The 26,060-nt window shown below is 41.5% G+C and overlaps 1 protein-coding gene and 1 long non-coding RNA gene across 3 annotated transcripts in view; one reads left to right on the forward strand and one right to left on the reverse strand.

The window, feature by feature from the left end:
• Positions 1 to 26,060, forward strand: part of PHACTR2 (phosphatase and actin regulator 2) — a 289,977-nt gene that overhangs the window by 15,487 nt on the left and 248,430 nt on the right. The gene's annotated exons all lie outside the window — the stretch shown is intronic.
• On the reverse strand, positions 1,950 to 10,374 carry LOC101178686. Its single transcript, XR_004029375.1, has 5 exons — positions 10,208 to 10,374; positions 9,270 to 9,570; positions 5,814 to 5,946; positions 5,357 to 5,556; positions 1,950 to 3,060 (listed from the first exon to the last, which is right to left on the reverse strand). It is a non-coding gene; the product is annotated as an uncharacterized LOC101178686 (long non-coding RNA).

Below are 26,060 nucleotides of genomic sequence, written 5' to 3' on the forward strand. Positions count from 1 at the left end.
TTGTAGTCACCTGAAAATAGTGAGAAGCCACAGCTGGAAAAAATAATTAGAAGACTAGGGAAGAAAGAGTGTAGTGAGGGAGGTTAATGGCCCCCAGCTCACCTAAGAGAACCTAAAGAATAAAAACTGAAAGGACATCTTCAGATTGCATCTGAAGGAAGTCACTGGAATTCACAGCTAAAGCATTTTTGATGAAGTTCTAAGAATGAAAACCCAGAGAGTCACTAAGGGAGTTGGAGTTGAAGGGAAGTTTAAGGAGCAAAACCACATATGGAAATAAAGGGCAGGGAAGCGGGGAAATAACAACAACCAACAAGAAAAGTTCCTGTGAAGCAAGTACTCTTCACCCAGTACCTTTCGATAATCTTTCATTAACATGATCTTCTGTGCTCAGACATGTCTGTTTATGGGTAATATTAAGCATGTAGTAGATGGTGCTCTATCAGAATTAAAAATAAATTGAAGGCCGGATGCGGTGGCTCATACCTATAATCCCAGCACTTTGGAAGGCCGAGGCAGGTGGATCACTTGAGGTCAGGAGTTTGAGACCAGCCTGGCCAACATGGTGAAACCCTGTCTCTACTAAAAATACAAAAATGAGCCGGGCATGGTGGTGGGTAGTCCCAGATACTCAGGAGGTTGAGGCCAGAGAATTGCAGACGTTGCAGTGAGCCAAGATCGTGCCACTGCACTCCAGCCTCGGCAACTGAGCGAGACTCCATCTCAAAAAGAAAAAAAAAAAAGCAAAAAACTAACCAACCAACCGAACAAAGCAAAAAACACATTGAAGAAACCTTTAGGAAAACTGGCATGATCTCTGATGTCCAGCTGCCTGTCACTTGCCAGGTATTTAAGGAGTGAAATGAGCAATGATGTTTCATCCAGATGCTTAAACATGCTTATCCCAGCCCAGAAGTGTGGCTGAGGGGCTAAAACCCATGCACCACTGTTGACCCATCAACAAGGTTCGGCAAGTATTTACTGAGTCTCTATTATGCGCCAGGAAGAAAACAAAAATCCAGTTCATAGAGACTGCATTATAGTGAGGTTGTCAAAGATAAAGCTGGAAACTCAAGTGGCAAGGAGAGATTTTAATGAGTGATAGACTACTGCTATAGAGAACTACTCAGTGTGAACTGAACAACTTCAATTTGTACAGAAGTGACTGTGCATTTTAAAGAGAGAATGAAGGAGTATAGAGGGAGGTGAGCAGAGGTTCAGTAAATTCACGGAAGTAAAAATATCATACAAAGCAGGAAGAGGGGAGTTGGTGCATGTAAACGCATCTGGGTTTGTTAACTGGTGTTTGTGGAAGTCAGGCTCCCACCCTCCCACAGAGGCTGGAGACAGGAGCCCCATCTTCGGATGTTAGATGAACAGTAAATTATTTTGACAGTTTTGAGTTTTCTCAGACAGGCACTTTAAGGGGAGTTAAGGTCATTCTAGAGATGCGGCCTTGAGCTGTTAGAAACTGTATTGGTGTTTTATTCTAGTCTCTATAGGCTGAGGTTGAGGCCTAGTTGAGAAGAGGGCTCAAGGGAGCTGACTAGAGTTTGATCAAGAAAAGAGTCTTTGCTGGGAGAGAGAGACAATACACACACTAAATAAACAATATTAGATGGTGATTACAAAGCAGAGGAAGGGTATAGGTCGTGCTAGGGTGAAGGTGTGCAGATTGCAACCTTAAGTATGGCATCCAAGGCAGACCCCACTGAGAAGGTGGCATTTGAAGAAAGGCCTGAGAGAAGTTAAGGGGTGATCCTTCCAGGCAGAGAGAAGAGCAAGGGCAAAGGCCCCAAGGAACAGAAAAGAATCCTGGGTTGGGCCCCTGTAGACCATCGCAATGACGTTGACAATTTCTCCGAGTGAGACTGGGGATCCAGTGGCGGCGAGGGGTGCTGGGCAGAGGGGCATCATGTTTTTTGATACAAACGTAGAAAGCAAAGTTTGGGAGATAACTATTTCATTCATATCAATATCAACTTAGGAGTGAATCTACGTATGCAGGGCTATGGTGTCTGCTTCTTCTCAGGAAGGGACAGTAACTAGCCAATTGATGGAGATTCTAACATTACATGGAAGTAGCTAAACTAATTGAAGACATTTAAAAATGTCTTTACCTCCAACAGTTTGCTGTTAAAAAGTTATTCAACGACACTTGTTAAAGCACAGTAAGGCAGGTTTTATTTGGGACCATCGCAATAGGTATAGGGACCACTGCTATCAGATTTTGTAGTCGGGGAGAGGGATTGGGCTCAACTCTGAATATAACAGGGAAAATAATTTATAGCCAAGGAGCAGTGTATCTTGCTCCTTGGCTATAAATTATAAGTGGGTGTCAGTGGATGGAAAATTACTAAGAGGAAACATCGGGCTTAGGGCACTCTTGCTGAAGACAGACCAGGATGATCAGCTCTCACCTGAGGAAAGGTGAAAGGCTAAGGAACTCGATTGAGGGTGGGAGTTCTTGGTAAACCAATTTAGCAGGGCTTTTGTTAAAACTGTTTTATGAGGAAGTGCCCAAATGGGCCTAGAAGATCCAGGAGCCTGACTAAAGCTTGGTCACTGAAATAATCTTTGTCACTGCCAGTCTAAGAGGTCAAAAGTGTAATTTTGTCTTTCTCTGGTTACTGTTGAACCTAGGAAATATTTTATATTATTAGCCATTTGCATTTTCTTTCTCTGTGGTCTTCCCAGTACATATCCTTTGCCCTTTGTTCCTGTTGCATTATTTTCTTAACTCTTCGTGTGTTGAGTTGATAAATAATCTTTGTGGTATACGTTGGAAGTATTTTTCTGCTATTGGGTTTGCTTTCGTTTTGTTCTTAGGACGTTTTGTTACTCAGGAACAAATCCAGTTTTGATGTGTGAAAGTGTGTGTTTCCATACACATATGGAGGATTTACAAATATGCTGTAGATGTCTGTATTTGCTTTGAAATGCCCTTCAATAAAAACCATCCCGGCTTCTGTGATTCTTATCTTCCCTTTTTAGTGTGGGAGGCTTCCTGCTTTGCTTTGTCTGCACATTTACATCAAGCCTGCCGAGCTTAATTTTAACCTGGGGAAAAATACAGAAGAGAAGTTATTTTCAATCAGGTCATATTACTGAGAACACCTGTGAAATTCAGGATATTTTCTTGGGGGTAAGTTAAAATGTAGGACGCCACCTTGCCTGAAGCACATTTCTATTGTGGTTGCTGTACAAATTGGGAGGTGTTACTTGGAGCCAAAAACCTGATCACTTTCACACCAGCACTGCTTCTAAGTTGCATGCCTCCAACCCTCAGTCCTTGGTATTAATTCTGAAACAACTAGTATAACCATCTGTTGAAAAGTTCTGTGGGAAAAAAAGGGGTCTTTGTGGCCTGTTTTATTCACTTCCATGATGATCAACACAGAGATATTTTACATTTTGGTTATCAGTCTATTTTTTCCTGCTTTTCCTCTTGCTCCAGTTTGCCTTCCTAAATGTCTGGTTATAGGCAAATAAAATATACCCCCACCCTAGATGATTATAGTGTCAAGATTCCCTTAATCACACAGTAGCCCCAGGCACCTGTTTGAGTAATAGTTTTTCTACCTCATCGTGTGAATCGTCTTATTGTTTTGGTGAAATGTTGACGCTACCACCTACTCTCATCCTCCCACCTCCATTTGCAGATAAAATCTAATTATCACCTCAGGATGGTTTCTTGACATACAATATAATCACTGACACAAAAGAATTTAGGGCACTTTGACATTTAGCTTTTTTTTTTAAAAAAAAAACTGTTGTTTAAAAAAATGATCCTTTTAAATTTGCTATTTCACAATTAATTTTTTTAAAAAGAAACAGAAAAGAACAAAAAGAAAAGAGACCAAACCTTTTACTCTTAGTAATTGATCTATTTGTAGTGTTACACTGAAGGTAGTAGCAGAAGGGACAGTGAAAACTCATGATGGTTAAGAAATTAACAAAGGAACATGCTTTTAGGACTTCAGGCAGGGATCGTTACTAAAGTCCCTAGCTTTGATTAGAATTTTGTGATACCAGCCACTGTGTAATTTGGCCCCAGTTTATTTCAGACTTTCTTCCTTAAATTCATTTATTTATTTCAAGACATTAAGGTATGGACTTTAGGTGTGGGGCATCTCCAATGCTCCTGCGTGCCAGGCACAAGGCGTGGGCCAGGAGAGTGAATATCTGGTGGAGGGAGGCGAGGAATACAGAAAGTAGTGCATTTTACTAAATGGAGAAAACATTGAAGGCAGCCAGCTTGATAGAATCATCAAAAATAAAAATCGAGGCATATAACAAAACCAGAAAGTACATTTATAACTCTGTATGTCAAACTAGAGAGGGGAAAGTGACAAAGATGAGAAAAAAATATTTTGAGAAAAGTTGACTAGCTCCTCTGCAGTGACAGCATTCAAAAAATCAATCTAAATGCAGCCCTAGAGCAGCAATTCAGCTTCCCAGCTTGGAGGACTCTAGGTTTGAAGCTTTCAGCTGCTATCAGATTTGAACCTCTCAGCTCACAGGGTGCTAACTAGAGGAGAAGGAAGACGTACATCACCACAGGACCACAGCGATGCGTCACCATAGAATTTTCAGACTCAACGCACTGGCCACACCATGGGGTCCAATTGCTGCCATTCAGAAAAGCATACTTTTAAAGTGTGTCATTTAAGAGTAAATATTATTTTTAAAAATATGGGCCAGGAACTAATAAAAATGATGCACAAAGACGTGAGAAGATATACTGCCTGTCTGTCCTCCTCCCTCAGAGAGACCACATTTCCTTTTGAAACAAAAATGAGGCCAGAATGAAAGGGCCTCCCTCCCTAGCCCCAGCCTCAGTTAGAGAGGGCCACAGGAGCTGGCCTACCATCTCTCTCCAAAATATGTTCTCCATGTGGTTCAGCAAGAGGATTCACTTGGTTTGACAAACTTTTCCCTTTAAAGAATAAACACTTCCTGAAGGGTTAAAGGCCAGGTAATGGCCATTCACATTATTTTGCAAGTAAGTTACTTTAATCATCATCATCACTAGTATTGCAGAGAAGTTTAAAAGGATTCTCATCTCTCAACCATATTTCATCCTCATAACCTTTTGAATCCAGTGGGACTCTTATTTACCCCATTTCACAGATGGGGAAAGTGGAGAGGGAGGTAAATCATCTTGGGTCATACAGCCATTAAGTGCAGAGGCAGAATTTAAAGCCAAGTCTTCTGAGTCCAAGTTCAGGGCTGCTGCCGTAACCCCATTTGTTGCACTCCCACATTTGCTGGAACTGGAGCTTTCGGTGGGATTGGGGAAGGAGGGAAGAGAAGGTCTGGAAGTGTTGGAGGTGGCATGGGCAGGGAGGTATACCTTCCTGCTGAGATGGCTCACCCTCACCGCACAGTTTGGAGAACTGACCGGACCATGTGGACCTGGTCCAGCTCTTACAGACTCTTCCACACTCCAGTTGTTTTCCCTTGGCTGACTTCTTTCTCCGTAAGGTCTTATCGCGAGTCCTGGAGGCACCAGTTCCTCGCGTACTCCACCCTCCTTCGTCAGCATGCTGCCACCTTTGAAACACAGGCGTGTTGTTTCTTTTGCCTGAACCCCAATAGAAACGTAAAAGGTGACACCTTGTCAGTGGGAAGCGAAGTCAGGTCACGTTCTTGAAGGTAAAGTTAGGCCAGGGTTCTATGGAATAAGCTGGAACCATCTTCCATGAGAATTGTGCTTTTTTTCCCCTTTTGCTTTGTTTTGTTTTCTCATTCCTGCCTCAGCAATACCCATGAAGGATGGATGGGATCCTTCATCTCCAGGTGTACCTCACCTGCTTCAGGAGACACCAAACTGAACTCTTTCTCTCTGACATTCTCCTTGGGTCCATCCCACCTGCTGCCTGGGAGCTTCTTCCTTGTCACCTAAGGTCCCACATGTCTTCATTTTTGCCCTGGATCCAGCACCTATAGATGGAAAGAGATTTATAAGAAACACTGCACAATCAAAATATATGGACTTTGAATTCTTATTCAAAGTGTAAGAAAAAAAAGTTATCCTGGATATGTTTGGTGATATTAAGGAATTAATGTTCCTTCTTAGGTGTGAAATAATACTGTGGTCATGTTTTAAGAAAGAGTCTCCCTCTATTTACATGTAAAAATATGATAGGAGAAAAAAGATGTCTACTTTTTTGCTTCAAAATCTTCAGCTCTTCCTTTCACCTACCTCTTTCCCTTTACTATGTAAACATATCCTATTTGCATTAGAAATATTAAATTTCTAAATTCATATGTAGTTAAACTACTAGGTTTTAAAAAAAATTGAGTGTCAGATCTGTTATAAGGATGAAATTAAATGTTTCCGTGTCCATTTTCATTTTTTAGGCTACATGGTGGGGAGACCAGAAAGCTCCCTATTTCACTTATTCCTGTCTCCTTTGTCATTTTCTTTAGTAATATTCTGGGTAGAGAAAGGTAAGGAGTGTGTGCAAATGACTTCTGTAGTGGTAAGATACATTCATGCGTTTTTCCAGTGCAAGGAGGTAGAGATCGTTTTACGTAAAAGTTGAGCTCATGCCCTTTGTTTCCCAACTGGCCTTTGAGTACAGGCACATTAGGATTTGTAGACCTCTGAGGAGGATTTCAGGACCTTGCTGCAAACAGTGGACCAGTAATGGTGATTAGGTAGTTCGAGGGCCCCTAAACACCTCCCTGATGATTGACCAGCTGGAATGCGTGGGTATGGCTTAGGCCTCTCCCATCCCCACTCCCTGGGCAGATCTGTTACACATCCATTGAAAGGGTCTCTCCAGACACTTGGCAATCAGAAGCAGATATGGTAGCTTTTAGCCTCCTTGGCCCATCTTTGGCTTCTGCTACCCATGTGGTTGTGCTGTACCCAATAAGAAACCACCTCATCTTCAATGGCTGTGAAGATTTCCTGGAATGAGATCAAGGCTTTCCCCTGCTATAATATATAGATGACTCTTCCAATAGAGCAAGTGCCTTCATGCTCCGCTCCTTTGGGGTAGCTTTGAATTTTGGCTGGAATGTTCTCATTACTGACATCTGCTTTTAATTTGCATATGATCAAGCAGGTCAGCCCCAACGGCATCTCTCAGGCTATTAAGAATTCAGAGGCAGAATCCCCTGAATGTGATGTGAGACCAAGCTGTTTCAAAATCGTCACTGATCCTACTGAGGAAATATCAGGAGAAAGGAAGGAGAGGAAGAAGCAGAGGATTCATGAGTTATTTATTAGTTTGTGATGACTCATATATCAATGGTAACCCTATCCTGACATCTCTCCCTCCTACTTCCACTCCTAATTCTTTCTGGATCTGAAGTGGAAAGAGACAATGAAGGAAGGAATTGAATATAATTCATTCATGAGCATGTAAGATAACCCCTTCTCCTCTTCCCTCTCTTACTCTGCCATGTAACAAAGATTGTTAAGTATGCCAGTTATTTTCTAATACTAGAAATATCAATAAAAATACCAGTGATTTTTCTTTTCTTTTCTTTTTTTTTTTTTTTTTTTTTTTGAGACAGAGTTTTGCTCTTGTTGCCCAGGCTGGAGTGCAATGGTGCGATCTCAGCTCACTGCAACCTTTGCCTCCCGGGTTCAATTGATTCTCCTGCCTCAGCCTCCCAAGTAGCTGGGGCTACAGGCATGCACCATCACACCTAGCTAATTTTTGTATTTTTAGTAGAGACGGGGTTTCTCCATGTTGATCAGGCTGGTCTTGAAATCCAACCTCAGGTAATCTACCTGCCTCGGCCTCCCAAAGGGCTAGGATTACAGGTGTGAGCCACCATGCCCAGCTGTTATTTTTCTTTTTTTTTTTTTTTTTTTTTTGAGACGGAGTCTCGCTCTTTTCGCCCAGACTGGAGTGCAGTGGCGCGATCTCGGCTCACTGCAAGCTCCGCCTCCCGGGTTCACGCCATTCTCCTGCCTCAACCTCCTGAGTAGCTGGGACTACAGGCGCCCGCCACCGCGCCTGGCTAATTTTTTGTATTTTTAGTAGAGACGGGGTTTCACCGTGTTAACCAGGATGGTCTCGATCTCCTGACCTCGTGATCCACCCGCCTCGGCCTCCCAAAGTGCTGGGATTACAGGCGTGAGCCACTGCGCCCGGCCTATTTTTCAATACTAAAACAAAAATTGAGAATAGGGATTATGAGGATTGTTATGAAAATGTAAGTTGGAAATTTCTTGCACATTTGGGAGTTGTTTCGGGAAAACAGATACTTGGTGTTCTTTAAACATTTTTAGTAATAATTTTATGGTATTATTTATGAAAATATAATTCACTAGGTTTTAAAAATTAAAATCTGTCCTTAAATAACTCAGTACTCACAGAGAGGATTTTGAAGAAAAGTGTGTTGTAGAATTTCCGTCTTTACAAAAAGAGCCCTGCAGTTGCAATGGATTAATCTAATCAGTCAATTCATTGATTAGAAACTGAACCAAGTATTTGATTCTGTATCTTTAAATTAGTCTAATTCATCCATAAGCCATGTGACTTACCAGTAGCAAGTTAAAAATGACAAGAAACCCAGCCAGTTTGTGGCAACTGTCTTGAGCTCTTCCACTTTGATTCTACCATTTACCCACTCATTCATTGAATCAGCTCTGAATGAGACTCCACTATGTGGACAGCAATGAGTAAGATACCATTAGTTGCTGTGTCTGGGTGCTTATTTTGGTGTAAACAGACCTTTGACTAGTTCATTTAGGTTACATTTCAACATAATGTAATATGGGCTATAGTAGGAGGGAGACTGACCTAGACTGGGATTGCCAAGAGAGGTTACCAGGAGGAGGTATTGGATACCTTAGCTGTCATGAAGGATCAAGTAGGTGCTCGCTGGGGAGGGAGAGGAACTTGTTCCAGCCAAGGGTAGCAGCTTGGGTGCACAGATGAGAGGGCATATAAGGACTTTATTTTGGGAAACAGTGAGGAACTCTGGGGGATTGGGATATAAAATGCAAAGCAGATGTGTGTGTGTGTGTGTGTGTGTGTGTGTGTGTGTGTGTGTGTGTGTTAGGTATGAAGAGTTGGAGGAGGGTAATTCAAGAGTTGACAGGAGTTCTAGGCTTAGAACCAGCAAGGACTCTGGGGGGCTTTAAGTAATAAACTGGCCCAACTCCTGAAGCTGGCTGCTGGGCTGGGCTGATAGTCTTAGGACCAGATAGGCTTCACTGGCTGCCAGCCTGGGCCAGGCACCACACACCTCAAACACAAGCAGGGATTGAAGGAGAGGAAGATGCAGTAGGCACTGACCTTCTGACCTTGGCGGGATGCTTGAACCGTTCTGCCCTTTCAGGAGGTTCTACCCCTCTGAGCTCAGTTCCCTCCTCACCCTGTGATGACAGTCTTAGCACTCAAGATGTGGTGACCTGTCGGGAAGCTGGGGCAGGGGCCCACTGTCTCCTTTTTAACTCGGTCTCCAGAGCCCAGAAGATTAGGTTGTTGCTCAATGTTTGTTGAATGAATAACTGAATGTGAGAAGTTGTTGGAGAAGAACTTTCAGGAAGAAATTTTGTGGTGATCACCACCCAGGTCCCGTGGTTGAAGTCTCAGCCTTTTGGAGGAAGGAGTTGCAAGGTTAATACGGACTGGTATACACGGTTGCTGTGAGCCCAGAGTGCAGGGGAGATGCCTGGTCCCCTCCTCCAGTCAGTCCTCCCTGGAGCTGGGCACAGTGAAGTCTCTGGGGAAGGCAGCACCCACAGGCTCTGGCCTGGCCTCTGCATTCCCACAGGAGTAGTGGTGAGAGGAGTCAAGTTACCACGTGACCTTGAATGCAAGGACATTTGAGGGGAGTGGAAGGACAGGAATGGAGACTTCCAAATTCATTCATTCACAGCCTAGAACTCCTGTGAACTCTTGAATTACCCTCCTCCAACTCTTCATACCTAACACACACACACACACACACACACACACACACCCCTCTGCTTTGCATTTTATATCCCAATCCCCCAGAGTTCCTCACTATTTCCCAAAATAAAGTCCTTATATGCCCTCTCATCTGTGCACCCAAGCTGCTACCCTTGGCTGGAACAAGTTCCTCTCCCTCCACAGCTTTGCTGGGTACCAGAAGGCCAGTAAGTAAGACAGTGAGCCAGGGAGAGCTGGGTTATTACTGCTTGTATGATGTCACCCTTCACCGCCAGCTCATGAAGTCTGAGGGAATTCAGGTTGCCTTTGATATTAACCTCCATGAAGACCATCACTGATTGAATGATAGCCTTCAGTTACTCTCTGTTCTCCAAATACGTCCTCTCTTTTTGCCCCGTGTCTTGACATGAGTGGTTCCTATGCTTGGAGGGCCTCCTGTCTCTTCTTCATCTGACACAGAGCTTCTGATCGTTCTTCAAAACCCTAGTCAGATGTTGTTGCTTCACTGAAAACTCTCTGCCGCCAGCCAGAGTTCCTTGTTCTTCCCTTTGTGACCTCACAGCCTTGTCACAGCACTCTCTGTTGTATTGGAATAATCTGTTTACTTGATGTATTAGGCCACTCTTGCACTGTTATAAATAAATACCTGAGACTGGGTAATTTAGAAAGAAAAGAGGTTTAATTGGCTCACAGTTCTGCAGGCTGTACAGGAAGCATGGTGCTGGCATCTGCTTGGCCTCCCCAGGCCTCAGGAAGCTTACAATGAGGCTGGAAAGCAAAGGGGAAGCAGGCCCGTCACATGGCCAGAGCAGGAGCAAGAGAGCCAGAGATTGGGTTGGAGGTGCCACTTACTTTTAAGTGACCAGGTCTCACGAGAACTCACTCACTATTGCAAAGACAGCATCAAGCCATGAGGAATCTGCTCCCATGACACAAACACCTCCCACCAGGCCCCACCTCCAGCACTGGGGATTACAATTTCACATGAGATTTGGGTGGGGACAAATAGCCAAACTATATCACGTGACTGCCTCTCCCGTGTGACTCTGAGTTTCAAGGGTAATAATCCTGTCTTAAAATTTATGTATATGCAACTCATGCCACAGAGTCTCATTGTGAAAGAAAAAAGCACATTAAAGAACATATGTAAGGCATTGGAAATAGATCATCCACAGTTATTCCTAAAAGGTAATGAGTAGTTGAATTAACAAAATATGGTATTTATGTACATGAGTATTATCCAGCCATAAAGAGGAACATATGCTGCAACATGGCTTGAAAACATTCTGCTCAATGAAATAAGCCAGACACAGATGGACAAATATTGTATGATTCCACGTAGAGGATTTACCTAGAATAGGCAACTTCCTAGAGACAGAAAATAGAGTATAAGCTTTTAGGGGCTGGAGGAAAGGGGAGAAAAGGAGTTATTGTTTAACAGGTTTGGAGTTTCTGTTTGGGTTGATGAAAAGTTCTGGAAACAGTGGTGAATATATGTAATGCCACTAAATTGTACACATAAAAATGGTTGATGTAGTAAATTTTATTTTAAGTATTTTTTACCACAATTCTTTTTTTAAAAAAAGCAACAAGAAGGGAAGAAACAAATGAAAAAATTAGCAGTAAAGTGTTCCAATTAACCAAATGCAGAGAGTAGTTCAAAAGTATGTAAACCAGTTACGTGGGAGACAGGGCACTACAGGCTTTTTATCAAGAGAAGAAACCCGGGGGCTCAAACCCGTAATCCCAGCACTTTGAGAGGCCGAGGTGGGTGGATCACGAGGTCAGGAGATCGAGACCATCCTGGTGAACATGGTGAAACCGCGTCTCTACTAAAAATACAAAAAATTAAGCTGGGCATGGTGGCACACACCTGTAGTTCCAGGTACTCGCGAGGCTGATGCAGGAGAATTATTTGAACCCGGGAGGCGGAGATTGCAGTGAACCAAGATCGCGCCACTGCACTCCAGCCTGGGCGACACAAACTCCGTCTCAAAAAAAAAAAAAAAAAAATAGAAACCCTATGTTCTTTCTATTGACACAGTATTTAGGGAATCAGTAAGATTCCATCAACGTAAGCATCATATTCTCTTATTTTTCTGCAAAATCATCAGCAGCAAGTGCTTTTTCCTAACATTAAAATATATTTATTCTGGCTGTGCACGGTGGCTCATGCCTGTAATCATAGCACTTTGCAAGGCCGAGACACATAATTAATAATGCCCAAGAGTAAAAATTAAGTAAACAGTTATAACATGATTAGTCATTTTATTTATTTTATTTTGCTGGATTGGAGTCTGCTTTTATATCATATAAAACATTTGCTAGGATTTTGTATTTTTCACACCCAGGCACATTTATGGGAATTCATTAGAGGGGGAGGCCTGGATTTAAAATTTCCCTCCATGAAACAGTTAAAGATCAAGAGGTGAATCGTATGGGACATGAAGCATGTCATGGCTGAGCTGCTGACGAGGCCTCGGCTGTGCCTTGCATCATGTAAGGGCTCAGCACCCTGAGAAGGTGCCTGGTAAATGCCACTGGCTGATGGGACGGCAGTTCTCGGAAGGCCTGCTGATCAGAAACAGAGCCTTTGGCAGAATCTAAATGGCAAAGTCACAAACAGTAACAGGCCCTGAAATAACAACTGCAACCTCAGCAAAATGAAAACCTTCTATGTGGGAAGTATAATGGGAAATGTATTGATTGGTATTTTTCTCCAGATACATGAATAGTGATCACAAATAGAGATGCTCCCCTTTTCTACAAAGGAAAAGGTGTAAAACATTGGTTTTACGATGTAGTAAAACAAATAAAATGGTGGTATAAAACATTGATCACCATCAGCAGATTCTTCTAGCAAGAATGGCAGTTCAAGCCCATAGATACGTTTGATGAATTTTGTGGTTGCAAGTGGCTGGAATGGAATGAAAATCAGCTTTCATGAATCCATTCGCTCATGCTTCTCATTTTAATGAGCACCTACTACCTGCTAGGCATTGTTCTAGGTATGTGCAGGATATCAGCGAGCCTAGCCAAGATTAAATGCTCTCTGCTCAGATACAGAAAATAAGGGATACACATCATACATAAATATATAATATGTTAGAAAGTGGAAAAAGTAAGTAGAAAAAAGAAAAAGTACAGCAGCAGGGGAAATTCAAGAGTGCCAGGCCAGGCGCGGTGGCTCACGCCTATAATCCCAGCACTTTGGGAGTCCGAGGTGGGCGGATCACAAGGTCAGGAGATTGAGACCACCATGGCTAACACCGTGAAACCCCGTCTCTACTAAAAATACAAAAAATTAGCCGGGAGTGGTGGCGCGCGCTACACGGGAGGCCGAGGCAGGAGAACGGCGTGAATCCGGGAGGCAGAGCTTGCAGTGAGCCAAGATCACGCCACTGCACTCCAGCCTGGGCGACAGAGCGAGACTCCATCTCAAAAAAAAAAAAAAAAAAGACTGCCAAAAAATGGTGGGCATGGGGCAGGGGCATTATGTGGGCAGGGGCAACTCTGCTGAGATGGTGATAAGTGAACAGAGTCCTGGAGCAGAAAACCAGTGGATGATGGGGGAAGAGTGTTCCAGGTAAAGGAGGTAGGAAGGCCCCAGAATGGAGCCTGCCAAGCTGGATGTGGGCCTGTGGTTGCTGCTGGGTGGAGTGAGGGCAGGGTCTTGCGGGCTTTCACTTTGGGCGGGAAGGGGAGTCTGTGCAGGGTCCTGAGCAGAGGAGTGAACTGACCTACAGATAATTTTTAAAAAGAGTTCACTTGGCTGCTGTGTTGGAAATAGAGGGTAGGGGCATGTGCAGGGTGGAAGTCAGGAGGCTTGTGGGGGGCTATCCTTAGGTCCCAATGAGACATGATGAAGGGCTGATCACCAGCCTCCAACTTCTGGGCTCAAGCCATCCTCCCACCTTAGCTTTCTGAGTAACTAGGCCTTCTGGTGCACAACATCATGCCCCGCTAATTTTTCTATTTTTTTGTAGAGATGGCATCTCGCTATGTTGCCCAAGCTGGCCTTGAACTCCAGGCCTCAAGCAATCCTCCTCCCTCAGCCTCCCAAAGTGCTGGGATTACAGGCATGAACCACTACATCTGGCCAGTTTATTTTATTATTGTCATTTATTTACTTATTTTGTATTTTTTTTTAGAGACAGGGTCTCACTCTGTTGCCAGGCTGGAGTTCAGTGGTGCAATCATAGCTCACTGCAGCCTCCAACTCCTGGGCTCAAGCCATCCTCCCACCTCAGCCTCACAAGTAGCTGGGACTACAGGCACATGCCACCATGCCCAGCTACTCTTTTTTTTGTTGTTGCTGTTTTGTAGAGACAGGGGTCTTACTATGTTGCCCAGGCTGATGTTGAACTCCTGGCCTCAAGCAATCCTCCTACCTTGGCTTTCCAAAGTGCTGGGATTACAGATGTGAGCCACTGTGTCCAGCCATTTTTTAGTAAAACTTAAATATAAACCAAAAGTAGATAGAATAGTCTAATGATCCCTCATGCACATGGTCCCCGTCCCTGTTACTAACTCATAGTCAAAACTGTTTCTTCCTCATGCCTATCTGCTTGCCTTCCCCAACCTCAGAATATTTTAAAATAAATTCCAGACATCGTATTATTTTTCCTATGAATATTTCAGCATGTAATACTAAAGAATAAGGACTTTTCAAAAAAAAAAAACCAAAATGCCACTATCGTACTAAAAAAAATTTAACATTAATAACATTAGCTAGTCAGTCAGCATTCAAATTGCCCCCATTGTCTCATCAACGAATGTTTGGATTAGGATCCAAATAAGTTTGACCCATTCCATTTGGTTCAGAATTTCCTTTTGAAGTGTCTCTGTAGATGATTTGTCTAAAGCCATTAGCAGCCACACACTCAATTCCGTGTTCCCCATCATCTACACGTCGCGCTCCTCTCTGTGTCTTTCCCAGAGCAGTGGCCTCTCTTGTCACTGTAATGCTTTCACTTCTTTAATTCACTACCTCGAAGTACCAAAGTGACTTTAGCGCCCCAAGTATTCTGGAGTCATTGTGAAAGCTGCAGGTGTGGTTTAAGTGTGTTTGGCTTTTGAAAACCCCCAGAAGTTTAGGTATGCAGCAAAATACATGGTTCCCTCCCTCTCTTGTTCTCTCATTTAGAGAGAAGAGACACTTTCTCCTCTAGTTTTCTCCATACAGGCTTTGGTCTTTGATTTTTATTATTTATTGATATTTATTTATTTATTTATTTAGAGACAGAGTCTTGCTCTGTCGTCCAGGCTGGAGTGCAGTGGCATGATCTCAGCTCACTGCAACCTCCACCTCGTGGGTTCAAGTGATTCTTCTGTCTCAGCCTCCTGAGTAGCTGGAACTCCAGGCACACGCCACCACGCCTGGCAAATTTTTGTATTTTTAATAGAGACAAGGTTTCACCATATTGGTCAGGCTGGTCTTGAACTCCTGACCTCAGGTGATCCACCCCCCTCTGCCTCTCAAAGTGCTGGGATTAAAGGCGTGAGCCACCGCCCCCCGTCTTTGATTCTGAAATGCCAGTCTGCATCAGCTAGAACCTTCCCTACGCTGGGGTACTGAGTTGAGGAAAGAACTTCCCTCTTTGTTGTTTGCTCTGTGAAACTTTTGACCTGTCTGTGTAATCCTTAGATGTATCAAGGTTTAAAGTATGCTCTGAGATTGGTGAGAGAAGAGAAGGGGTTTTAAAAACAGAAACAATCGAAGCATTGAGCGTCAAACTTTACCTCTAGAAAGGTTCCAGCGATTCCCACGACTCTGTCATGCCCTGGAGATGCTATGCATCTTTTCACATAATTATAATCACATACACAATTTTACCCTTTCTAAATTCACCATGATATTATAAACACTTATTTTCTGTTGTTACATATTTTCCTTTACCTTGGTTTTTAAAAAAAATCCATAATATCCAGGCCTTCTTCCTTGGAAATACAAAACCACTGAGTAGCGACACTCAGAGTTAAGGGAACAGAATCCCAGGCCTGGTTTTGCCACCAACTAGAGATACCACCAAAGGATTGTGCCCTGAGTTCCCCGAGTTTTCTCTTCCATGAAATGGGTACCATAAATCTTACTTCACAGGATTGTTACAGAGATGAGATGAATTAAGGTTATAGGGCCCTCGTAAACTCTAAATTAATATTCAAAAATAAGGTGTTAATGTCTATCTTTAGAGGCAGTAAGCAAAGCTGTAGAAACTAAGTAGTTAGTTCTCCCCGCTGATCAAGGCTATGGTACTCAGACCTTGAATCTAGAGGCCAACACTTAAGGAGGGAGAACCTGTGTGCTCAGGCTGTGCTCCAGCTGCTGGCTCAGGGTAGGGGGTCTTCCTCCCACATATAAGCAAGAGGAATCACTAAAGCAGAGTTCAAATATTCAATCCAGAAAGCAATCAGTAATGGAAGAATTGTAACTGTGGTTTCTTTACAAATGGAGCTGAGAATCTCAGCTATTTCTGATAATTTAATGAAGGCTTATGAAATTTTCTTAGTCTTCCCATGCCTTTGTATTTTGATTTTTAGATGAATGTACTTCAAGCTTAGCACATCCCTTATACACCATAGGAGTATGATAGATCTATGTCGACCTGAATGAAGGTATGAACAGAGGAGAATTATCCATGCAAGTATGGTATTATTTACATTTCTCTTATTATTGAGCGGGTGATCCCAGTATTTCTATGGAATAATAGATCAACGGGCACATTTTGGATTTGATTAATCAGAGCTGCTGATGTGGTCTGACAATTCCTCTCATCCACTCAGTTCTGCTCTCTTGGTTGCTTTCTCGATTCCTATTCCCAGATGTATTTCTCCCTGGAGACTGTTTTGTTCTGGACTAGTCTCTTAATCTTCCCAACCCATATTTGGAGAGATGTTTAGTGCTCACCCGTGCCCATGACAAAGTGTTGCACTTTCTGGCCTCCCTTGCAGTTAGGCAGGGCTATGTGATTGGTTCCAGCCAGTGTGGGCTGTGAGGGAAAGAGGTGTGTCACTTGTGGGCTGAGACAGTGAGAAGCTCGTGCATAATTCTCCGGGCTTTCTTTCTTCACCTCATCAACTGAGGAGGCCACAAGTTCGGGATGTCATAGCCACAGGATGGTGGAGCCACCATTGGCCTCAACTCTGAGTCCCCATGGCAACAGTCTCCTTGGAGAATCACGTGGCCCACAGTGGACTTTATGTAATTGAGAAATCCATTTTTGTGATGTCAAGCCAATGAGATCTGGGGCTTATTTGTGACAGTGGCACAACTGTGTTTATTCTGACTACACATTCCATCTCTAAAATGGCCTCAGTCTGTTCTCTGATTTTAAACCTTTCTTGTATGTGAGGGGTACATCCTGAAAATTTTGGTGTATTTATATTATTTAGATTATATTGCCATATTTTCCAAACTGTGGCCTGCATACCACTGGTGGTATGTGAGATATTTTTATATGGAATATAGATAGACATACCTGTTTTTCAAATATTTATTTACATGTATAATTTGCTTCCACTTATGGCAAGTGATGTGTCTTTCCCATTCTTAGTGGTTGCATAAATGCTTCTTTTACAATAACATTGGAGAAAATGAAATGACTTAAGGCAAAATATCCAGTAGATAAAAGTATAATTGATGTGCAGATATGGCAAAAGTCTGAGAAATGCTATTCAAATGACTGAAGATTTGGGAAGTGCTGTGTATGGTAAGTTATATGGTGGAATGTCTTAAAGAAATCTCCACCAGACCAGGAGATTTTCATTTTTGACAACCAGTTCACAGCATTTGATTCAGTAGATGTTTTTGAATGAGTAAACATTACTATAAAAAATGTTTAAATCTAGGAACCTAAATAATAAAAGTCCCAGTCCAATCCTTTGAGGTCAATTTCATTGTTTTTCTCCTTATTCTCTGCTCTTGAGAGATTCTGTTTCCCGTAAGTGTTAGGCTCAAATCAGATTTAACCAAAGATCAGCATTCATGGCATCATAATATTTAAGAATTTAAAATGTTGTGTGCATGACATTTTTAAAAATAATGATTTGCTTTTCTGATATTCAGAAACGAGGTTGCTGTTGGTCTGAGTCACAGGTGGAGCCCCACTTGTTTTTCCATTCCATTAGGACCTGGTGGCCCTAATCACAAATGTCTTTGTACTCACGGTCATCTTATGCAGGGTTTGTACTTCGGCTTCTCTCACTGTGCTGGAGATTAAAATGTGAGATGAGGAGTAACAAACTTGCCAGTGACATGGAAGTAAATATTATTGTTTTTTGGGGGTGACATGGACTGCATTTCAAATACAGCCATGAAAATGTTCTATCAATAGCTTTCTATCGATTGGCAGTTTTGTGCCTTTTCAGTTCAGCTCCCAGAGCTGGTCCTGATGAGGTGACCAGCAACTCACCCCAGGTGTGACAGGCCCCTCCCCAATCTCTTGGGGCTCTCCCTCTCCCCCCTGGTTCTCCTTCCCTAATCCCCACACCTTTTTATGAAGATCAATCCTTTCCACAGCAGCCATGGCCACCGTGAGGTGCATTTGCAAATGGAGAAGTAGCAGGTTCATCGACTCGTTCTGGCAGGTGGCCTCTATCTTACTGAGCACACTTTTGACAGTGGAGATGCTGCTTTATTGCAAATCCCTCCCCGGACTCCACCTCTTCCTCCAAAATTCAGGCTGAAGACAATTGCCCTGATTCCCTAACCTAAGGGATGGCTCTGCAAGTGGTGATTGATGTTTATCAAATGCCCCTGAGACTCAAAGAAGCAAATTATATTCCTATTTTTCATGAAATTTATAAAACTTTCTAATTTAAGATCATTTAACTTTTAGCTGCTGCAAAACTAGTACATGGAGTTCTCGTCACCTGGACTCCCCAAATGGTAATATCTTACAAAACTGTAGTACAACGATGGAAATCAGGAAGTGAATGTAGGTAAAAAGCAGTACAGTATAGTACTTCTAACTAATCTGCAGCTGTCATTCAAATTTAGCCAATTATCCCACTAACAATTATCATTGTGAGTAACAATTATCATTGTGGTGTTTGCCAGATGGTGACTTTCTAGTTACCATTCCTTCTGCATTTATCAATTGGAATTCTACAATGAAGAGCTACCACTTCTGAGCTATTTATTCATTCAGTTATTTATTTATATCAGTGTGGGCTCATGGATATTTACTTTATCCTATAATCTATTACTATCATTACTTTATTTTTTTTTTAGAGACCCTCCAGCTCTGTCACCCAGGCTGGTGCAGTGGTGCAATCATAGCTCACTGCAGCCGCAAAGTTATGACTGAGCTCAAACAATCCTCCCACCTCAGCCTCCTGAGCAGCTGGGACTACAGGTGTGCACTGCCACACCTGGTTAATTTTTTTAAAAATTTTTTTATAGAGATGAGGTCTTGCTGTGTTTCCCAGGCCGGTCAATCATCACTCATTTTGTTGCCCAAATTGTTGTACAATTGGCTATCGAGAGTTTGGTACAAGTTTACTCCTGTGTCCATTTGCCATACTCCCATCATTTTAAAAAATCATTTTCTTACTTTCTGGGACCACAAGACGTTCCAGACTCATCTTGTGTTTTCTCTGTCCCTGCTTTAGAATCAATCTTTTCTCCTATGAGCCCTGGTTTCAGTATTATTTTAATGTTAGGTTTATAATGTTCTGTTCATGTTCGTGGAAAATTAGTATTTACCATATGAGAGATCTCTATGTAGGAGATATTAGATATTCTTCTACCATCTACAGAACTGATTTCTTATGAAACACTGGTCCCAACAACATGTCAGATTATGAGGAGCATAGCCTATTTTGATACATATGCTAAAAAATGGGAAGCCACACAATTAGGATTTTCACCAAAAAATCTGTTTTACTCTTTCTTGCTTCTATATTTTTTTTTTAGTAGGTAACTACAGGTCCAATATCTTTTAGACTTTTTGTTGTTGTAGACTTTGTTTTTTGCTAAAAAATTCTTTTTGCCCCATGTAGATATCTTCTGCAGTTTAGCTCCTCACTGGCTTGAATTCTCCTCTCATCTTATTTTGTCCTGACCCCTTCCCTCTTTGCTGAATTCTTGATAATAGCATCTCCGTTTCTCTGGATCTCGTGCCAATTTTCCAGTCAATCTGATCAATATTTACAGCCTCAACACTGAAGTGAACCTGAAAGTTTCTTGACCAAAACTAGAGTCTAATGCCTCCATCAAATGTATCCCAACTATATATTTTTTCTAAATAGAATGTGTGTGAGTGTTTGTGACTATGTGTTTATTATAGATTGATTCATACTCAAATACTAACAGTGTTTTTTGTTGTTGTTTTGTTTTTGTCATTGTGGTTGTTGTTGTTTTTGAGATGGAGAATCTCTCCATTGCCCTAGGTTGGAGTGCAGTGGCATGATCTAGGTTCATTGCAACCTCCACCTCCCGGGCTCAAGCAATCCTCATGCCTCAGCCTCCTAAGTAGCTGGGATTACAGGCACATGCCACCATGCCCAGCTAATTTTTGTATTTTTGGTAGAGATAGGGTTTCGCCATGTTGGCCAGGCTGGTCTCAAACTCCTGACCTCAAGCGATCTACCTGCCTCAGCCTCCCAAAGTGCTGGGATTACAGGCATCAGCCACCGTGCCCAGCCAACAGTGGTTTATTTTCTTTTGAAATTCACAAATCTTACTGCTATGAATCTATTATCATCAAATTCTAAAAGCATAATGTCTTTTATCTGTGGAAGTTTGGTCATCATCAGATAAGAATCCAAAATAAAAAATGAAATGGTTTTTACTTTGTAATTTGAAATAATTCTGTCCTTACAAAACTGGAAAGACTAGTACCTAATGTTCTCATAGACACTTGACTGGGTATATGTATAATTTTCTTATATATTACATTTCATTGTATATTACATTCATGATCTTCCCACTCAGAACTAGTAGGGTCGTGTGGTAAAACATCTGTTGAAAATGCCTTAGTGTTATATTCCTGTGGGGAAACCACCTCTACCCCGCATTATCAACCACGTGATTTGGAGAGATTGACCCATTCTTTGTTCCTGGGCTTTACTTGGCTTTGGCCAATCATCAGTGGCTGCGTGCTTGGTTTAAGGGTGTGTCCATGATCCAATTCAGGCCATCGAGATGCATGGAGACTTTCACTAGGTCTTATGGAAGTTTCTTCTCTATTCCATGGAGGTCCCTGCATGCTACATTATTATGTTTGTCATCCATGGGAGCCAGCCCAACTGTGAAGGTTAAGAGGGAAGAGCCTAGAGAATTTCTGAGCTTTGAGAATGGATGCAATTAAGCCTGAGGCCAGCCCTACCTCCAAACCAGTTTTGTGAACCCATGAATTTTCCTTCCCTCTTTTTCTTTTTTTCCGAAGTATTTTTGATTTCGGTTTTCTGTAGCTTGGAAAAGTTTCTGTTGATAACCGATCTTTTTCTGTGCATTCTATCATGTTATTTGTGCCTGTGTTGGCACTTATCTTAGTTAATTATGTGGCTGTTTTTCTTCAACTAAATTATGATGTCCTTGAAACTGTGGACTAAATCACTTACCTGCCTTTCTTATATTTGTATGGAGCTTAGTCCTTCCATTTAGCTGCACTCTGAGGGCCTAATTTCCACCAGGCCCAGAAGTGGGTCTGGTTCTCCATAACTGTTTATGGAATCGTGAATTTTATTTAATATACTACCTGTTTTCATTTTCTATCATTGCATAGCAAATTACCACAATCCTAGTGGCTGAAACAAGTTACAGGTTCCATGGGTCAGGAGCCTGCAAGCAGCTCAGCTGGGTTCTCTGCTTGGGATCTTGCCAGGTCACACTCAAGGTGTCAGCTGGGCTGTGTTCTCATCTGGAGCCTGACTGGGGAAGAATCTGCTTTAAGCTCATTACACCTGCTGGCAGGATTCAGTTCGTGCAGCTGTGTGGCTGAGTGCCCCTGGTTTGGTGGCTGTTCACTGGAAGCTGCTAGAGGCTCTCACTGTGGGCTTCCTCAGCGTGGCTGCTCAGTTCCTCAAGGCAGGAAGGAGAATCCCGGTCTCTAGTTCACTAAGGCAGAGTCTTAGATAATGTAACATAATCACAGAGTGGTGTCCTGTTCCCTTTGCCACATTCTATCGATAAAAACAAGTCACAAGTTTCATCTACACTCAAGCCTAAGGGATTGTACAAAGGCATGGCCTTTGGAGGTCTGTCTTCCATGCTACCTCAAAAGTTCCTGTTCAAAGAGCTTTCTCTAAACATAAAAGTGGGTTTGATGTCTCTCAACATTGATACCTCTCATAGTAGGCAATTAGATTTTTAAAGTTATAACTACTTTTTTTTCTACTCAGGAGAGGCATTAAGTTTGCTTGACATTTCTTCTTATGATCACCTATATTTTATTTAGGTTGAATTGTTTTGCAAATACTGGTAAAATGATTCCCCAGAATGTGTTTAACTTTTCAAAATACTTTTATATTCTTTTGCTGGCATTAAAAAAAAAGCAGTGGCTCTGAGTTAGTTACGTTGGAAATTTGATGTGAATATTTTCCAAGAACCCAAAGGACTAAGCAGTGTCTCCTATAAATATTTCATTTTTGTTCTAAATCTAACAGCTGGCCTTCTCCTCTTCTCCCCCAATTTTTTAAAAACTAAAGGCATGGTGTAAAACAACAACAACAACAACAACCTCATACACTCCTTTACCGAAAGTAAAAATTAACACATTAATAGACTTGTGAAATTTGGTCAGATTTTCCTTTATCTATACAGAATGCCTAGATGTTGACTGGCAGATTAGATTTCTCAATATTTACTTGGCTAGTTAATTGTAACAAATAATCCATTTGGAACATAATTAAGAGATAATAAACAAAAAATAGGCAAATAAATAATCATCAACATTCCAAAAACATTTTCAGCCAGTTATTTTCTTGCATATATTTTCATATTTTAAATGTTTTTCTTTACATCTACTAATTAATTTCTCCATGTTGTTTATACATAGTCTTTGAACATCATGATTTCTATCCATGGTTCATAGTTCAATGCGATATCTTAGCTTTCTCTTTTACAAAAAGTCTTTTAAAAATAAGTTATCATATTCCTATCTTTAGGTTTTAAACATCGTTTTACATAATTTGTGTACTTTTTTATAAGCACCATGTCTTAATTTTCTAGCACACCTGGAAATGTTATAATGTGACTTAGTCTTTATATGAATGATCTGTCCTTTATATTCTTGATGATGAACTATCAAAACACCAGTTTAGAGGATGGCTTTCAGAAAGATGGACTTGGAGAAAAAGCGCTCCCTAGCTGCTGTTTTACAGTGTGGACACTAGATGGTGCAGTGGTCATACTGATCAGTCAATGTACTATTGGTGAGACACCAGATGTTTGTGCTTAATAGCTTCCATTGAAAAGACAGATGTACCTATAAATGTATTGTTTGAATAGTTCTCTCCCGTAAAGTACTAAAGTCCTTGAGAAGCAATATGAGATAAATTACTTTTTGTTTTTAACTATTTAATGTTTATTTATCTTCCAATCATTTTAAAACCTTTATTGAACCGTTTTGTTAAGTAAAAATCCAGTCCCTCTTGGGGTAAATTGTTTGCAGAATACAATTGATTCTTAAGTACATTAAGTCTTTCTAAGTGGACATTTGTTTTCAATTTAGAAAAAAAAGTCTATGTTCCAGTTCTTCGAACAAATATTTTTGAAGTTTTTTAGAAACTTTTTAAGAGTTGCTGTTTTCAGCCAATAGAGCATAATCACATTTCTGGAATGAGATATATCAGACAAAGCCAATGTCCTTGACTAAATTGAATCTTTTCTAAATTGATGTCCAACAGAACTAACGTAGATGTTATAATCTGCATATCCAAAGGGTTTTTCTTTATCTTGGCTGGAAACTTGGAGCATCTGCAAGCTTGGTGTCTTCACATTAGATTACTCTTTGTGTGCTAGAATTTGCGATCCAAGCCCGAATCCTTTAATTACCTTTGAGTTATATAACACCCAGGGGACAAACTGGAAGAGATGCTGCTGTATAACACTCCGCTCTCATGACATAGCTTTGGAAAGTCTCTCTTCTCACGCATTTTCTAGATTACGTATTTTACAAGTCATGGGGTGATTTTCTGTTCCTGAAAAAGCAAGTTTGCTGAATTGCATTAATTCAAAAAGAAGCTGTGCTTAAGAATACAAGAAAACAAAAAGTTTAACAGATTTTACATTTATTTACTTTAAGCATAGTGTTCATGACTACCTAAATGGCTTCAAGGGAAAAGTTTATTTCTAACATTTAGCTTTTCAGTTTTAAAACAGAAGTTGAAAGAGGGAATATTTGTGGTTTTTGAAGTTAACCTAAAAATTATTTGAAGAGGGGCCGGGCGTGGTGGCTCATGCCTGTAATCCTGGCACTTTGGGAGGCAGAGGTGGGTGGATCACTTGAGGTCAGGAGTTCGAGACCAGCCTGGCCAACATGGCAAAACCCCGTCTCTACTAAAAATACAAAATTAGCCAGGTGTGGTGGCACACACCTGTAGTCCCAGCTACTTGGTAGGTTGAGGCATGAGAATCACTTGAACCCAGGAGGCCGAGGTTGCAGTGAGCTGAGATCGTGCCACTGCACTCCAGCCTGGGTGACAGAGTGAGACTCTGTCTCAAAAAAAAAAAAAAAAAAAATTATTTGAAGAAGACTAAATTTTCTGACACTGCTTGTATTATAGATATATACTACTTGAAACTCTATGCTAACATACACAAAAAGCAACAAACTACTATATCAGATTATATATTTATGTGCTTTAATTTGTATAAAATATATTTTGGGGGTTGTGATTTACCTTTATAATTAGGTGAGCTTCTTTTGAGAAGTTGAATGAAATGTAAAAAACATTTTTCAATTTTAAGTTATATTTTAAGAACACCAAGAATTTTGCTGTGGTGGATCTTCTGGTAGAGGAAGATTGTCTTTTTAAATTTTATTTTAGCATGCTCTGTGTCCAAAACCCTGTGCCAGGCAACAAAAAAGACACATAAAAGTAGCCAACTTGGACCCTGCCCTTGGGCACTCACAGTCAGGGTCATCAGTATTTTAAAATAAAATATCACCTAACATAGGGAAATAAAATTATGATCCCAGATAACAACAGAGAAGATGAGAGAAGGACCCTAGGGGTTAAAAGGGTCAGGAGAGGCTTTGTGAGAAGGGAAACATCAAATAGTATTAAAGATTATATAAGATTTTGACTTAGCAAGAAAAGGTGTGAAAAAAACTCCAACCAGGAGAAATGTGATGAGCAGAGGCATCGAGATGAGAATGCCCCGTGTGAGTTTTCAGTTTCGCTGGAATTACAAGCTAGGAGAAGAGGAGATGAGACCAAACTGATATATCGGAACCGTACTGTGCAAGGCTTTGAATCACAAAACTCAGACATTTGAACTACAGCCTCTAAACAGTAGATAACAGTTGAAAATGTTTGGCTACCAATGTGAGATCCTGAAAACCATTGAAAGAGGTTAACCTGGTAACCATATCATCGGTGGAAAAAAAAAAAGTGAGAGGAGAGATGCAAGGAGAGCCTAGAAGCACCTGTTTAGGTAGCTTACATATGAAATCAGAGCTTCAGCAAAGGTTCAAGAAGTACAACCAAAAACAAGGGACAGTGAGAGGTATGGTAAGAGAAATATGAGTATCAATATAATGTTATAGTAGCATGTACTGTGCAGGTAAGTTCTCATTTATTTTTCTAGATTAGTCTAAATCTGGTCCAAGACACTCTATCCCCCATTCGTTTGCCAACACCTGTGAGAATTCCACGGTCAACTTGCTTAGTAGGCCCCTCCCTTTCCCTCTCATGGAGTAAATCAGCCATAGTCCAAATGCAAAGAGGGAAGGAGCTTCATGTACTGTTGTTCCTTCACAAAGGAACCATTGTAGTCAAGTGCAGGGCTCCATGACAGCTGGAGAGGAGTCCCCAGACCTCCATCCTCACGGTCCAGGATGGGGAAGTCATAGCCAGATTTAGCAGTTCCCCTTTGTCGGTGCAATGCCTCATCCTCCATGTTTCCCCTTCTAGGATGACCTAGTTTGATTCAACTCTTCTTGGCCCTTAACTTTCCTCAGGGAGGCAGGGGAGGCCAGAAGCCAAGAGAATAGATACCTG

Source organism: Nomascus leucogenys, chromosome 3, assembly GCF_006542625.1.
Source record: "Nomascus leucogenys isolate Asia chromosome 3, Asia_NLE_v1, whole genome shotgun sequence".
Classification (NCBI taxonomy): Eukaryota; Metazoa; Chordata; class Mammalia; order Primates; family Hylobatidae; genus Nomascus; species Nomascus leucogenys.